At 44.4% G+C, this 16,987-nt stretch overlaps 1 protein-coding gene across 4 annotated transcripts in view; it reads right to left on the reverse strand.

Moving 5' to 3' along the window:
• Positions 1-16,987, reverse strand: part of CBLB (Cbl proto-oncogene B) — a 207,124-nt gene that overhangs the window by 171,344 nt on the left and 18,793 nt on the right. The window lies entirely within an intron of this gene.

The raw sequence follows: 16,987 nt of genomic DNA on the forward strand, positions 1-16,987 counted from the left end.
ACACGTTTTCCAGTGGAGTAGTACCCCTTTAACCCCTTAACCCCTTAAGGACGGAGCCCATTTTCACCTCTAGGACGAAGCCCTTTTTTTGCAAATCTGACCACTGTCACTTTAAACATTAATAACTCTGGAATGCTTTTAGTTATCATTCTGATTCTGAGATTGTTTTTTCGTGACATATTCTACTTTAACATAGTGGTAAAATTTTGTGGTAACTTGCATCCTTTCTTGGTGAAAAATCCCAAAATTTGATGAAAAAATTTTAAATTTTGCATTTTTCTAACTTTGAAGCTCTCGGCTTGTAAGGAAAATGGATATTCCAAATAATTGTTTTGGGGATTCACATATACAATATGTCTACTTTATGTTTGCATCATAAAATTGACGAGTTTTTACTTTTGGAAGACACCAGCGGGCTTCAAAGTTCAGCAGCAATTTTCCAATTTTTCACAAAATTTTCAAACTCGCAATTTTTCAGGGACCAGTTCAGGTTTGAAGTGGATTTGAAGGGTCTTCATATTAGAAATACCCCATAAATGACCCCATTATAAAAACTGCACCCCCAAAGTATTCAAAATGACATTCAGTAAATGTTTTAAACCTTTAGGTGTTTCACAGGAAAAGCAGCAAAGTGAAGGAGAAAATTCACAATCTTCATTTTTTACACTTGCATGTTCTTGTAGACCCAATTTTTGAATTTTTACAAGGGGTAAAAGGAGAAAATGTATAGTTATGTCTGTAGCCCAATTTCTCTCGAGTAAGCACATACCTCATATGTCTATGTAAAGTGTTCGGCGGGCGCAGTAGAGGGCTCAGAAGCAAAGGAGCGACAAGGGGATTTTGGAGAGTACGTTTTTCTGAAATGGTTTTTGGGGGGCATGTCGCATTTAGGAAGCCCCTATGGTGCCAGAACAGCAAAAAAAAAACACATGGCATACCATTTTGGAAACTAGACCCCTTGAGGAACGTAACAAGGGATAAAGTGAGCCTTAATACCCCACAGGTGTTTCACGACTTTTGCATATGTAAAAAAAAATTAAAAAAAATTTCACTAAAATGTGGGTTTCCCCCCCAAAGGGTTAATAGCAGAAAAGACCCCCCAAAATTTGTAACCCCATCTCTTCTGAGTATGGAGGTACCCCATAAGTGGACCTGAAGTGCACTGCGGGTGAACTACAATGCTCAGAAGAGAAGGCGTCATATTTGGCTTTTGGAGAGCAAATTTTGCTCGGGGGGCATGTCGCATTTAGGAAGCCCCTATGGTGCCAGGACAGCAAAATAACCCCCACATGGCATACCATTTTGGAAACTAGACCCCTTGAGGAACGTAACAAGGGGTACAGTGAGCATTTACCCCCCACTGGTGTCTGACAGATCTTTGGAACAGTGGGCTGTGCAAAATTTTTCATTTTCACGGACCACTGTTCCAAAGATCCGTCAGACACCAGTGGGGTGTAAATTCTCACTGCACCCCTCATTACATTCCGTGAGGGGTGTAGTTTCCAAAATGGGGTCACATGTGGGTGTGTTTTTTTTTTTGCGTTTGTCAAAACCACTGTAACAATCAGCCACCCCTGTGCAAATCACCTCAAATGTACATGGCGCACTCTCCCTTCTGGGCCTTGTTGTGCACCCCCAGAGCACTTTGCGCCCACATATTGGGTATCTCCGTACTCGGGAGAAATTGCGTTACAAATTTTGGGGGGCGTTTTTCCCTTTTACCTCTTGTGAAAATGAAAAGTATAGGGCAACACCAGCATGTTAGTGTAAAGATTTTTTTTTTACACTAACATGCTGGTGTAGACCCCAACTGTTCCTTTTCATAAGGGGTAAAAGGAGAAAAAGCCCCCCAAAATGTGTTAGGCAATTTCTCCCGAGTATGGCGATACCCCATATGTGACCCTATTCTGTTGCTTTGAAGTACGACAGGGCTCCAAAGTGAGAGCGCCATTCGCATTTGAGGCCTGAATTAGGGACTTGCATAGGGGTGGACATAGGGGTATTCTATGCCAGTGATTCCCAAACAGGGTGCCTCCAGCTGTTGCTAAACTCCCAGCATGCTTGGACAGTCAATTGCTGTCCAGAAATGCTGGGAGTTTTTGTTTTGCAACAGCTGGAGGCTCCATCTTAGAAACACTGCCGTACAATACGTTTTTCATTTTTATTGGGGGGGGGGGGCAGTGTACGTGTGTATATGTAGTGTTTTACTCTTTATTTTATGTTAGTGTAGTGTTTTTAGGTTACATTCACACTGGCGGCAGATTACACTGAGTCTTCCGCTAGGAGTTTGAGCTGCGGCGAAAAAATTTCCCGCAGCTCAAATTTGTAGCGGGGAACTCACTGTAATCTGCTGCCAGTGTGAATGTAGCCTGTACATTCACACGGGAGGGGGGTCAAAACTACAACTCCCAGCATGCACTGACAGACCATGCATGCTGGGAGTTGTAGTTTTGCAACAGCTGGAGGCACACTGGCTGGAAAACCTTGAGTTAGGTTCTATGACCTAACTCAGTATTTTCCAACCAGTGTGCCTCCAGCTGTTGCAAAACTACAACTCCCAGAATGTACTGATTGCGGAAGGGCATGCTGGGAGATGTTGTTATGCAATGGCTGCAGGCACGCAAGTACAACTCCCAGCATGCCAAGACAGCCTTATGCTGTTCCTGAATGCTGGGAGTTGTAATTTTGCAAGATTTAGAGGGGTTCAGGTTGTAAATCACTGTCCAGTGGTCTCAAAACTGTGGCCCTCCAGATGTTGCAAAACTACAACTCGCAGCATGCCCAGACAGCAAACTGCTGTCTGGGCATGCTGAGAGTTGTAGTTTTGCAACATCTGGAGGGCTACAGTTTGAGACCACTTAGTGATCTACAACCTGAACCCCTCTAAATATTGCAAAACTACAAGTCCCAGCATGCCCACAGCAAACAGCTGTCTGGGCATGCTGGGAGTTGTAGTTTTGCAACATCTGGAGGGCCACGGTTTAGAGACCACTGTAAACTGTGGCCCTCCGGATGTTGCTAGGCAACAACTCACCTAGCAGGACCCGGAAGTATTGCTGCCGCCGCCACCGCACGTGAGGGAGGATCGCGAACGGGGATCCGGGATCCAGGTAGGGACCTTCGGCGCTGACCTTCCCTGGACGGTTCCCCCATTTTGCCCGGACACCGATAGGTGGGCAAAGCGGGGGAACCGAACTTTAACCCCCCCTCCCCCGGTCTGCTATCGGTCAGTCGCTCGGCCGACCAATAGCAGGGATAGGAGGGGTGGCACCCCTGCCACCAAACTCCTATGCCTTTAGGGGGATCGAGGGTGTCTCGGACACCCCCGATCCCTCTTATTTTCCGGGTCACCGGTGACCCGTATGACCCGGAATCGCGCAGATCGCAGGTCTGAATTGACCTGCGATTTGCGCGCATCACGGTCATGGGGGGGTCTCAGGACCCCCCTCGGCGATGTGCCGGGATGCCTTTGGCTGTCCGGGCATGCTGGGAGTTGTAGTTTTGCAACAGCTGGAGGCACCCTGCTTGGGAAACACTGGTCTATGTAGAGGACAGGAGCTTCTTTGGGGTCCTGTACAGTACACAATGTCCTAAAAAAGTAACGTGGAGTCGCCCTTATCTGGTGTCCAAAGGAGCAGGTACCCCTGGTACAGGTAAAGAGTACAGAACATGTAATACCTCCCTGTACTGTAGGGGGCGCTACCAGACACCAGTCAGTGCATACACTTCAGTAATACAGGTGTTTTACCAGTAAATTGCCCATTCTGATTGGTCAGTTCCTCCAGTTGAGACACATTTCGCAGATCTGGACTGTCCGTAATATTGTATGTTGAGTCTGGTTTCAAGTTACAATGGTCCAGAAAAGATAATTGTATGTTGAAACTATTGTATGTTGAGGCCATTGTAAGCTGAGGGATCACTGTAGTATGTGTAATCTGAACTTCGCTCACCCTCCATAAAAAAAAAAAAAAAAAAAGTATTTAATCCAGTTCAGTGATCTCAAACTGGTGGCCCTCCAGATGTTAAAAAACTTCAACTCCCAGAATGCCTGGACATGCCCGGACAACAGTTGGCTGCAGTTAACAGCTGTCTGGGCATGCTGGGAGATAAAGTTTTGCTACATCTGGAGGGTTACCAGTTTAAGATCCTTGATCCAGTTAGTTTAGGTTCATACTGAGGAACTTCCAAGTATATTTCTGCGTAAAAATTCCGATGCAGCATAATCTCATGGCTGTAAGTGCGATTCGGCTGCACAGTCCATACTTTAATTTCAGTGGCGGAGCTTCTGCCACTAAAATGCCATGGCCAAAACAATGATCTTGGCTACAACAATGTAAGCATGGTCCTAGTGCCAACTGATTTTTTACAGCCAAAGATCTGTCAATATGAACCCTGCCTTACTATTCACTGGTGATTCCTTTGCTTAGAGGCCATGCGGCAGAATATTGTGCCTTTATTTCTTGTGTTTGCTGCTGTTACTGTGTGGACTGGCAATCGCAACAGAGCAGTTCACCCTGGACAATATGTGGTTAAAAGGGTCAGAGAGCTAAGGCTGGCCTGTGAAGGCCTAAGTCTATGGGACTTGCATTGAGGGGGCGGGGTGTGACGTCACACGGGGGTGGAGTCGTGACGTTACGAACTTCAGCCCCCGTGGTCGGGATAGAACTAGCCTGAGGGCCTCCAGCGCTTCCGGAAGCCGTTACAGGTGGGTGCGACATGATAGATTGCAAGGGTCCCCAGCGGCGGGACCCCCGCGATCAGACATCTTATCCCCTATCCTTTGGAGGGGGGCAAAGATGTCTAGGGGCGGTGTCCCCCTTTAACACCCCACATGTGTTTGACAACTTTACGTTAAAGTTGGACGTAAAAATTTAAAATGTTTTTATTTTATTTTTTTTACATTTTTACAAGGGGCAATAGGTGAAAAAATCCCCCAGAATTTGTAACCCCATTTCTCTCAAGTAAGGAAATATCTAATATGTGGATGTAAAGTGCTGTGTGGGTGCACTAAAATGCTCAGAAGGGAAGGAGCGACAATGGAATTTTGGAGAGTATTTGCTTGGAAACATAACAAGGGGTACAGTGAGTATTTACACCCCACTGGCGTTTGACAGATCTTTGGAACAGTCTACTGTGCAAATGAAAAATTTAATTTTTCATTTTCACGGACCACTGTTCCAAAAATCTGTCAAACACCTGTGGGGTGTAAATACTCACTGTACCCCTTGTTACGTTTTTACCTCTTATGAAAATGAAAAGTATGGGGCAACACCATCATGTTAGTGTAAAAAATAAAAAGATTTTACGCTAACATGCTGGTGTAGACCCCAACTTTATCTTTTCATAAGGGGTAAAAGGAGAAAAAGCCACCAAATCGCCAACATGGGGGGGTCTCAGGACCCCCCAGGGGTTTGCACGGGGTGCCTACTGAATGATTTCAGCAGGCATCCCGGTCCGGTACCCAACCGAAATTCCCATGGGCGTTCAGGTACGCCCTTTGCCCCTAAGTACCTGGGAGCAAGGGCATAACTGTACGCCCTTGGTCCCCAACAGGTTAAAGGGGCACTCCACTGGAAAACATTTTCTTTTAAATCAACTGGTGCCAAAAAGTTGAATGGATTTGTAAATTACTCGAAATTAAAAAATTTCCAGTACTTAGCTGCTATATACTACAGAGGAAGTTCTTTTCTTTTTGAATTTCCTTTCTATCTGACCACAGTGCTCTCTTCTGACACCTCTGCTCTGTCCATGTCAGGAACTGTCCAGAGCAGGAGAAAATCCCCATAGCAAACCTATCCTGATCTGAACAGTTCCAGACATGGACAGAGGTGTCAGCAGAGAGCACTGTGGTCAGACAGAAAGGAAATTCAAAAAGAAAAGAACTTCCTCTGTAGTATACAGCAGCTGATAAGTACTGGAAGGATTAAGATTTTTAAATAAAAGCAATTTACAAATCTATTTAACTTTCTGGCAGCAGTTGATTTAAAAAAAAATAAAAAATTCCCAGCGGAGTACCCCTTTAAATATCTGTCTGTTCCCAATCTCCTTAAGAGGAGCAGCCAAACGTTTTGCCTGCCTCTTTTTTTCCCCTGACATCATTTGCTGTAGAGAGTTGGAAAACCTCCATAAAACAGTAGAGTCTGTGGGTTCAGCCACCTTTAAACTAAAGTGTACGTGCACCCAATGTCACTTGGACAAATTTTTTACAGGTTGTTCAGACGTATCAAAAGTTTAGATCGCACTGGGTCTCAGTGCTAAGACCGATGCATTTGCAAGTTATAGCAGAGTCAAGTGTACGTCAGCATGCGTCTCACTCACCGCCTGTCACTCAAACCAGACTCATTCATCATAACCTCTTATGCAGTAAAAGAGTCAAAAGGAGTGGTTGGCCAAGGAAGGAAGAGCACTGCTGCACACTTCACAAAGTTACAACCTCGCGATCGCAGGGTGTCTCAAAACTGAGACCTGATGCAATCTCAAAAGTTTTTACACAGACGCCTGACCCCAGGTTAATGTCACTGTGCACATTGCAATCCATTTGCATGGAGCAGTGTTTCCCAACCAGGGTGCCTCCAGGTATTGCAAAACTACAACTCCCAGCATGCCTGGACAGCCAAAGGCTGTCCAGGCATGCTGGGAGTTGTAGTTTTGCAATATCTGGAGGCACCCTGGTTGGGAAACACTGGCATGGAGGAATACACTTAGCACTCAGAGGTGCTGTGATGGCAATGTGAGTGTAGCTTGTATACAGATGTTATGCAAGCCAAACTTCCAGTCAATATGTAAATGTACATCTTGTCTTATGCAGGCAGGGAGCGATAGACAGGATGACAAGTAGGGCATATATCAAAATTTCCATTGGGAGGGGGGGGGAAGGGTGCTTAAAAAAAAAAAAATGTGTTCCTTTTGAAAAAGTTGTATATTTATGAATATAACAAGTGTTCAGAAAGATACACAGTCAGCACTGCTGCTTTACTTGAAATTCGCACCTCAGAACAACTCGCAGTAAGGCTAAGTCTCCACTTGGTTTTTTGCACTGAGTTTTTAGGAATTAAAAAAACGCCTGAAAAATCGCCAGTGCAAGTGACGTCATCATGCGTTTTTTCTGGCGTTTTTTTTTATTTGTGTGGAAATTGCACCTTGGCAAGTGGAGACTTAGCCTAAATGTCCAGGACTTACCTTGAGAGGTATCACCAAGTATTGATAGAAGAAATGAACGATGGCACTCTCCCATAAAGGTATCTTGATTTATTGATAAAAATACATCCGGTAAGGGTGCGCCCACACGGCTGTCTGTCCCCGTTTTTTTCCCCGTTCAGGTTCCGTTGTTGCCGCTTGTACGGTACAAACCTTTGTAAAATAATCCCATTGATGTCAATGTGATTTTTTTACATTCCGTTTACACCAGTCTGCACTCATTTCCATATTTTTTTTTTTTTTTTAAAGTCTGTTTTTATTTTTGACGGGAGACGAACGGGATGGGTCTAGACGGCCTTGTGAACGCAGCCTAAGGGATACAACGAGGCCTTGTTGTATCCCTTACCGGATGTATTTTTATCAATAAATCAAGATACCTTTATGAGAGAGTGCCATCGTTCATTTCTCCTATCAATATTTATGAATATACCTTTTTATGCAAGTATAATTTGTGTGGAGTACTCCTTTAACGTAATATTACTTAAAATGTTAGAAACCAGGATCAAGGATATATGAAGCAAAGCCTACATGAAGTTTGTTGTAGTAGCACTCCGCATGACTAGTAACAAACCACCTACTAATCAAATACCCTAGAGATACCAAGGCTATGACTCCATGGTTAGTCAGAGAGCAGCATAACTGGCAACCATATCCAGCAAGCTGAGGAATAGTCGGAGCTTTCCTGTACAAGACCACAATGCCTGGTCTTTACACAGATAAACAATGCCATACTCTGGCCAGACAACTTTTGTTTGGAATTTTTTGGGTCCTAAAAATAAAAATGCCACAAAACAATGTGTATAAGTATAGGTGGTTTTTATTTGTGGTCTTATCCCCTGCATTTTTCTCATTTTCCCATATCTTAAGTCATGTGATTCTTTCATCATGTGATGAAAGAATCCAGGATTTCTTTTGAAGTGTGTGGGGGGGGGGCGTTGAGGGCGTTAAAAAATAAATAAATAAATAAAATACTCCAAAACACACATGAACACTTGATGTGCCACAATTTCTGGGGAAAAAATATATATATAACTAACTCCATGCCCAGAATGTGACATAAATGTCACTGCAAGGTAAAATAGAATACAACATGACCATGTGGGTATAGCATTAACTCCCAGCTAAGGGTGGGTTCACACTACGTTTTCTCCCATACGGGAGCACATACGGCAGGGGGGAGCTAAAACCTTGCGCTCCCGTATGCCTTCGTATGCGCTCCCGTATGTCATTCATTTCAATGAGCCGGCCGGAGTGAAACGTTCGGTCCGGTCGGCTCATTTTTGCGCCGTATGCGCTTTTACAACCGGACCTCAAACCGTGGTTGACCACAGTTTTAGGTCCGGTTGTAAAAGCGCATACGGCGCAAAAATGAGCCGACCGGACCGAACGTTTCACTCCGGCCGGCTCATTGAAATGAATGACATACGGGAGCGCATACGAAGGCATACGGGAGCGCGAGGTTTTAGCTCCCCCCTGCCGTATGCGCTCCCGTATGGGACAAAACGTAGTGTGAACCCAGCCTTACATCTGGCTGCAAGTTTTTTTACCCCAATGTGTTTTTGTTTTTTTTAACAAAAAGGTTTTGTCTGTTTCCAGGCTCATGGCGTTTAGTAGCTGAAAACACAATTAGTAAAAAGCCAAATTATGCAAATATAGACATACTACTAATAACCGTGGTATTCTCAGACATCAAACATCAGCGCAAGAGACAAAAATGTCACAACTAAAAAGGGTCATTATTTCCTTCTCTTTAAAGTAGTTATTACCAAGCATTAGGCTAAGTGCACATCCGCCTGAGAGTCCTTCATAGATAAAAATATATAAATAAACTGAGCGGGCAGTCCGCTGCACATCAGACACCACTGGATCCAGAGGAATCCCACTGACTTTTAATGGGGCCCTCCTGGGTTCCATTAATACATTTTTTTCGGATTATGTTCCGTTATTTAAACGGGTTCTGCAAGTGGAGCTTCAATGCAGATGTGAACTTAGCTTTATGTGTATATTAGATATCAATCGTAGGCTAGAGAGAAATCACATTTAGCTGAAGGGCTTTTTTTTGGGCTTTTTTTGTAACCGAAATCTTTTTATGGTCAGCTGTCTTTTCTGACAAATTGGTTGTATTGGTTATATTTTGCCTTATTTGAAAAGGTGATAAAGTCAATTCCAAGTTTTACTGAGAATAAATTGTGACGGAACCCTTTGACCATGAGGGATGTCCTACTGAAAACCTAAGGATCTGTTAACGGTCCTTTAAAAAATAAATCAAACAGACGTTTCAACAGGATAGCTAAACGGCATGTGAACAGGTCCTAAATCATGATAATATTAAAAGGGTACTCCAGGGGAAGAAAAAGAAAGCTCCAAAGCCATCACACTATCTGAATATGTTCCCTGTAAACCATCCTGCCCGATATGCATGGCTCCTTTTGCTTCTGTTGTCTTCCCTGGCTGCTTGATATTCTTTGCCATCCTTCTCTCAAGCTTGCCTACTTCTCCCAGCAATCATTGCAGCTCTGCTCTGCCAGTCCCCCCCCCCCCCTCCTGCTCTGAGCAGCAGAGAGATTCAGTGTCTTATTGGCTGAGGCTGGACACATCCTCCCAGTTATCAGCACTAAAGGGAGTATGACTCATCAGTGCAGGGCAGAAACCACATGGTCTGTGTCTCTCAGGGTGGGAGCTGCTTTCAGAGAGGGATTATTAAAGAGAAAGAGTGGAGGGCTGGTTTATCTCATTCCCTCACTTCATGCATGCTAGTGACAACCAAAGAGAGGAAACTGCTCTATATAGCTAATGAACGATATTTAGACAATTAAATGGGTTGATGAGAGGTAGAGAATGGTCTATGGGTTTAGTTTTCCAGAGTACCCCTTTAAAGGGATTGGCCACTTTCTTTCACTTTAACTCCTTAACTACCACGAGCACACTTCATACCTGGCAGGTCCCATTTGCCTCAGCAGCCAGGACCCGTGGCTAATACCGGACATTGCCGATCGGGTTGATGTCCTGTATTTACACTTTAGACCCTGCGATCAAAGTTGATTGCGGCATCTAAAACGGGAGGAAAGCCTTGTCGGTTAGCTCAGTGGGCTGTTCGGGACCGCCGCGGTGAAATCGCAGCATCCCAAACAGCTGAGAGGACAACGGGAGACTTCTTACCTTGCTTCCCGCTGTCCAATCGTCACTCTGCTGCTCCATGCCTGAGATCCAGGCTGGAGCAGCAGAGCACCGATAACACTGATCAATACTATGCTATGGCATAGCATTGAACAGTGTATGCGATCCACAAGTCCACAATTATGTATTTTTGGTCACTTTGTATATCCTAAAAAAATACATTTAAAAATAAAAAAAAAAATTTATAAAAAGCAATCAAAAAGTCCAATCAAAACAAAAATGGTACCAATAAAAACTTCAGATCATGGCACAAAAAATGAGCCCTCAAAACAGAAGATGACACTTTTACACATACTAATTTTGGTGCATGTAGTTTTTTTTTTTTTTAAAGTAGAAAAATAAAATAAAACCTATATAAATTAGGTATCCTTGCAACTGTATGGACCTACAGAATAAAGATATGGTGTAATTTTTTACCGAAAAGTGCACTGCAAAGAATTGTAAAGTTACAAAATGGTGTTTTTTTTTTTTCCAATTTTGCCCCAAAAATATATATTTTTTTCACATACATTTTGTGGTGAAATGATTAATGTCACTACAAAGAGTTAAATTGGTGGCACAAAAAATAAGCCCTCATATGAGTCTGGAGGTGCAAAATTGAAAGCGTTATGATGTTTTAGAAGGTGATGAGGAAAAAACGGAAAAACCCATGGTCCTTAAAAGGAGTAGTCCGGAGCGCACTTTTCTTATTTTATCTGGTCCGGGCTGCAAAAAAAAATAAAATAAATAAAACAAACTTTCTCTTGCCTGCCTACGCGCCCCCGGAGCTCCGGTACAGGTGTTCGGTCGCCAGGCTGTTTGCTTCTTACTTCCTGTTAGCTCGACACGTCACACGGAGCTTCAGCCTATCACCTGCTACAGCGATGTCCCACCTCGGCCGGTGATAGGCTGAAGCTCCATGTGATGTGTCGGGCTAACAGGAAGTAAGAAGAAAACAGCCCGGTGACCGGACACCTGTACTGGAGCTCCGGGGTGGCGTAGGCAGGCAAGAAAAAGTTTTTTCCTTTTTTTTTTTTTTTTTTTGCAGCCCGGAACGGATAAAATAAGAAAAGTGTGCGCCGGAGTACACCTTTAAGGGAATAAAACATATTAATGATTAGAATATTAGATATACTCCTGTACTGTGACATCACTTGTTGCCCATGCTGTGGAGGAGGCAGAATAAGGTTTTATGGCCATGTGTTTCTTCAGAGTGGACAGAACAGCTGTTACGTTAGTATACACTACCCATAGAGAAAGTGGTTTTTTTTTGTACCATAATAAATACAAAGAAAAAAAAATGCTTCTGAAATTCCCCTTAAAATAATCATTGCCATTTGGAAAAACTTTTGGCATGTTGTCCAGACAGGTCAAGAGTTTAGTTTGCAGCATTCACAAGTTAGAGTAAGGCCGTCAGAAGATAGCGGCAAAAAAATTTGTGCTTGCAACGTCTTTTTCTCCTATTATTTTCCAGCAGAAGTGAATGGGATCCTCGGTGCCCGTTATGCCTCCCGTTTAACAGCCGTTAAGGAAAGGAAAAGAAAAAAAAAGACCCTTAACGTCCGTTTTTAGTAATATCCTACAGCATTCTGCTGAAAATGGGATGTTGACATATATTTTTAACAGGGGCAGCAGACCCCATTTGCTTCTATGGCTCAATTTGAGTCCACTTGAAACAGCACATATGTCCCAAATGGAGTCACTAATTGACTCCGTTCTGCCATAGAAGTGAATAGGGTTCGCTGCTCCCGTTAAAGGAAAACTGTCAGCTTTCTCCCCCCCCCGCACTAACCAGCGGTACTGGCTGGTAGTGCGGGGGACGCTGATCAGTTTGATGCTTACTGTGCCCGGATCCGCTGGGCAGAGTAGCAAGTCAAGAGCTTTGCTGCATACTTAACAGGGTTATAAGGGTAGGTTTGTACTGTGTTTCTGCCCAGTTAATCATATCAGTCATAATACCATGAAAAACAGGATGCCAACAAATACTGTTAAAGGAAATCTGTCAGCTTACTCTCCTCGTACTAACCACCGCTACTGGCTGGTAGTGCGGGGGACGCTGATCAGTTTGATGCTTACCGTGCCCTGATCTGCCCCGCCGTTCGGCCCTAATCTTCTATTTTCGGGATATGCTAATGAGGTGCTAACTGGCACCGGCCGGCCTAACTGGCACTCTGACGTCAGTGCCGCCGGCAGCAGCACTGCCCAGCTGACGTCAGAGTGCCAGTTAGCCCGGCCGGTGCCAGTTGGCACCTCATTAGCATATCCCGAAAATAGTAGATTAGGGCCAAACGGTGGGGCAGATCAGGGCACGGTAAGCATCAAACTGATCAGCGTCCCCCGCACTACCAGCCAGTACCGGTGGGGGGAGAAAGCTGACAGTTTTCCTTTAACAGTATTTGTTAGCATCCTGTTTTTCTGACTGATATGATTAAATGGGCAGAAACACAGTACGGACCTACCCTTATAACCCTGTTAAGTGTGCATCAAGGCTCTTGACTCACTACTCTGCCCAACTCAATTACTGTAGCACTGGAGTATTTGGTGAATGCGTTGGGTTCAAGCGAGGCACAGGGTGCCATGCAATTCAACCAACAGTAATTTGTGAACACATTGGAACCCAGGACTGAGACCCAGTGCCATCTAAACTTCAACAGTTAGCGTTACTCCAAAATGTACACTTCGCACCATACCTGAATTATCATCTACAGAAAAGATCTGAAATAAGGCAATTCTGTAAAATATGATATAACGAGAACAAGTTCACCGTTATCGGCCAGTCAATGTCAATGATTGAATTGTTTATTATGGCTGACAAAGTATCATTTGTCAGTTTTCTATCCCCTTTTATAAATAGACAAAAACCAAAAAGCATATAACTGGCCTTAGTTAACGACTATAGTGTTTTTAATCCACAAGATGCAGCACTGTATCTCGGAATGCACCTTCTTTTTAATGTCCCTAGGCGTGATCCTGTCTGAGAGAGTCTTTATTGCCTACATTAATATGGTTGCTATGAAAACAAGCGGCAGCTTTCATAAGGAAAACTATATTAATTATCCAGAGTAGTTATGTAGGAGTAGATGATGAAATCCAACACTGTGTCAGAGGAAGCAGTCTCTAAACATTATTCCCCGCACCGCTGTTATCACAGTCTAGGCATCTAGCAGAAGATGTGATCTATTTCCGGCCCCTGCTGGTAACAGCCGTATTCGTTGTCCCCAAGGTGATCATCTTCTAGGAAACCTTCGTCTCCTTACACAAGTTTTTTTTTAAAGAATATGTAATAAATTCAAGGTAGTTTTGCACTCCTTAACAGATGAGCTTTAAATTAAGAAATATTTTAACCAGCACTGCTACTTATATCTCGTACAAGACAAGGTATCACTAGATCTTCTATTCTCTTATTCGGTTTCCAGCTTCCTTATTGGAGGTTCTTCATTCCTAAAATCAGCCCTTCTCTGCACGTCAGTGTTACTTAAAGGGGTACTCCGCCCCTGGCATCTTATCCCCTATCCAAAGGATAGGGGATAAGATGTTAGATTGCTGCAGTCCTGCTGCTGGGGACCCCGGGGATCGCCGCTGCGACACCCCGCCATCATTACAGCACAGAGCGAGTTCGCTCTGTGCGTAATGGCGGGCGATACAGGGGCGGAGCAGCGTGACATCATGGCTCCGCCCCTCATGACATCACGGCCCGTCCCCTTAATGCAAGTCTATGGCAGGGGGCGTGACGACCGCCACGCCCCCTTCCATAGTCTTGTATTGACAGGGGCGGGCCGTGACGTCACGAGGGGCGGAGCCGTGACGTAATGATGCTCCGGCCCCTGTATTGACCGTCATTACGTGCAGAGCGAACTCGCTCTGTGCTGTAATGATGTCGCGGTGCTGCAGCAGCGATCCCCGGGTCCCCAGCAGCAGGACCGCGGGGATCTGACATCTTATCCCCTATCCTTTGGATAGGGGATCAGATGTCTAGGGGCGGAGTACCCCTTTAAGTCTCTTGCAACAGTACAGCGGTCCCTCAAGTTACAATATTGATTGGTTCCAGGACGACCATTGTATGTTGAAACCATTGTATGTTGAGACCAGAACTCTATGGAAACCTGGTAATTGGTTCTGAAGCCCCAAAATGTCATCCAAAAATAGGAAAAAGTGCGGATTAAAGATAAATAAGTAGATAACTAATATGGATAAAGCAAATCCTTATATCTAAAAGTAATAAAGATCTGATGGGAACTGTAAATCACTGTCTATGTCAGTGTTTCCCAAGCAGGGAGCCTCCAGCTGTTGCAAAACTACAACTCCCAGCATGCCCGGACAGCCAGGGAAACGCTGGTCTATGTAGAGGACAGGAGTTTCTTCAGGGTCCTGTACAGTATACAGTGTCCTAAAAAGTAACATGGAGCCGTCCTCACCTGGTGTCCAAAGGAGCAGCTAATCCTGGCACAGGTAAAGAGTACAGAACATGTATTACCTCCCTGTACTTTAGGGGGCGCTACCAGACACCAGTCAGTGCATACACTTCAGTAATACAGGTAAAGAGTAATACAGAAGATGTAATACCTCCCAGTACTGTAGGGGCGCTACCAGACACCAGTCAGTGCATACACTTCAGTAATACAGGTATTTTACCAGTGAATGCCCATTCTGATTGGTCGGTTCTTCCAGTCATTGACACGTTTCCCAGATCTGGACTGTCCGTAGTATTGTATGTCGAGTCTGGTTTCAAGTTACAATGGTCCAGAAAAGATCATTGTATGTTGAAACTATTGTATGTTGAGGCCATTGTAAGTTGAGGGATCACTGTATTTTGTTATGCATGGAGCAGAGCCACAGGGGACACTGTTGCGTGTTCACCTCCAGTGACCATGCTTCCCTCTGCCATAGCCATTGCTGTTACACAGAGCAATGACCAATAGCTTTGGTATGTGATGTGCGTTGGATAGCTGCTGTGGTTGACTCCGATGAAGACATAGAGGGGGGAGTATGACAAACTGGAGGCGTTGCCTGTGAATACTGGAATGCCATTGGCTGGAGGGACAACTCCAGCTTTCTTTCACGCTAGTTTTATACCTCAGAGACATTTGTTATATAGGCAGGACTTTAGAGCAAGTAAACATTTTATTATGACTGTATATACACGACTGCTTCCACAAAACAACAGATCCCTTTCTAAACGCTCTTTGGTTTACCTTGGCCACAATACGAACTAAGAACGGACCATGAGCTTAGGAGCCGTTAACCCTGTACAAGTGTCTCCTGAAAGCTACATTATAGTATCAGCTGACACTCTCTTAACCCAGTTCAGTGCTCAGCTGTAGGATGTAGCAGAGTTCAGCTTGTTAGACGACTGTATATTTGTTCTAGTTAGTTCACATGATGGTAAATCTGTGCATTTCCAACTCAATGAAAATAAGGAATGACCTGTGTACAGTATAGAACCCCCAGAGTAGGAAGAGAAATCGCACAGGACAATTCGCTACTTTGTTATACTCTCTGAGAAAGGGATGCTGAAGGAACTATTTTTATTTCAGTCAAATTTTACATTTCTTCTCTCTGACCAATGTGAAATAAAAGGACAAAGTATGCCAAAGTCTCAGTACAAACTGCTGAAATTGCATATACAGTAGTAGAAATTCAGGAATACCTTAGGCAATTTTAAAAGGGGTATTCCAGGCCAAAACTTTTTTTTATACATCAACTGGCTCCGGAAAGTTAAACAGATTTGTCAATTACTTCTATTAAAAAATCTTAATGCTTCCAATAGTTATTAGCTTCTGAAGTTGAGTTGTTGTTTTCTGTCTAACTGCTCTCTGATGACTCACGTCCCGGGAGCTGTGCAGTTCCTATGGGGATATTCTCCCATCATGCACAGCTCCTGTAAAAAACAAAACACCAGAATAAAACCAAGTGGAAACTGTATTAGGCTGGGTTCACAATACGTTTTGTACTTACGGTTCCCGTGTACGGCTGGGAGGAGGGGGGTGGGGCTTAATCGCGGCGCCCGCATTCAGCCGTATAGGGGAACCGTATTTAATGCATGTCTATGAGCCGACCGGAGTGAACCGCAGCCTCCGGTCGGCTGCATTTTCGGCCGTATGCGTTTTCCCGACCGTAGGCAAAAAAGCGGCCGACCACGTTTTTGCCTGCGGTGGGGAAACCGCAAACGGCCGAAAACGTAGCCGACCGGAGGCTGCGGTTCACTCCGGTCGGCTCATAGACATACATTAAATATGGCTCCCCTATACGGCTGAGTGTGGGCACCGCGATTAAGCCCCGCCCCCCCTCCTCCCAGCCGTATACAGGAACCGTAAGTACAAAACGTAGTGTGAACCCAGCCTTACAGCCACAACTTTCAGACTCCTCCCTTTCAATGTACTGAGCCTCAAGTAGATGAAGATAAGATTAGAAATGAGCAAAGTTACAGTAATTCGATTCGTCATGAACCTTGCGGCTCGGCGTTTGCTGACTTTTCCTGCATAAATTAGTTCAGCTTTCATGTGCTCCAGTGGGTTAGAAAAGGTGGATACAGTCCCAAGAGACTCTCTCCTAGGACTGTATCCACCTTTTCCAGCCCACCGGAGCACCTGAAAGCTGAACTAATTTATGCAGGAAAAGTCATCAACTGCCGAGC

This window comes from Hyla sarda, chromosome 2 (assembly GCF_029499605.1).
Source record: "Hyla sarda isolate aHylSar1 chromosome 2, aHylSar1.hap1, whole genome shotgun sequence".
Taxonomy (NCBI): domain Eukaryota; kingdom Metazoa; phylum Chordata; class Amphibia; order Anura; family Hylidae; genus Hyla; species Hyla sarda.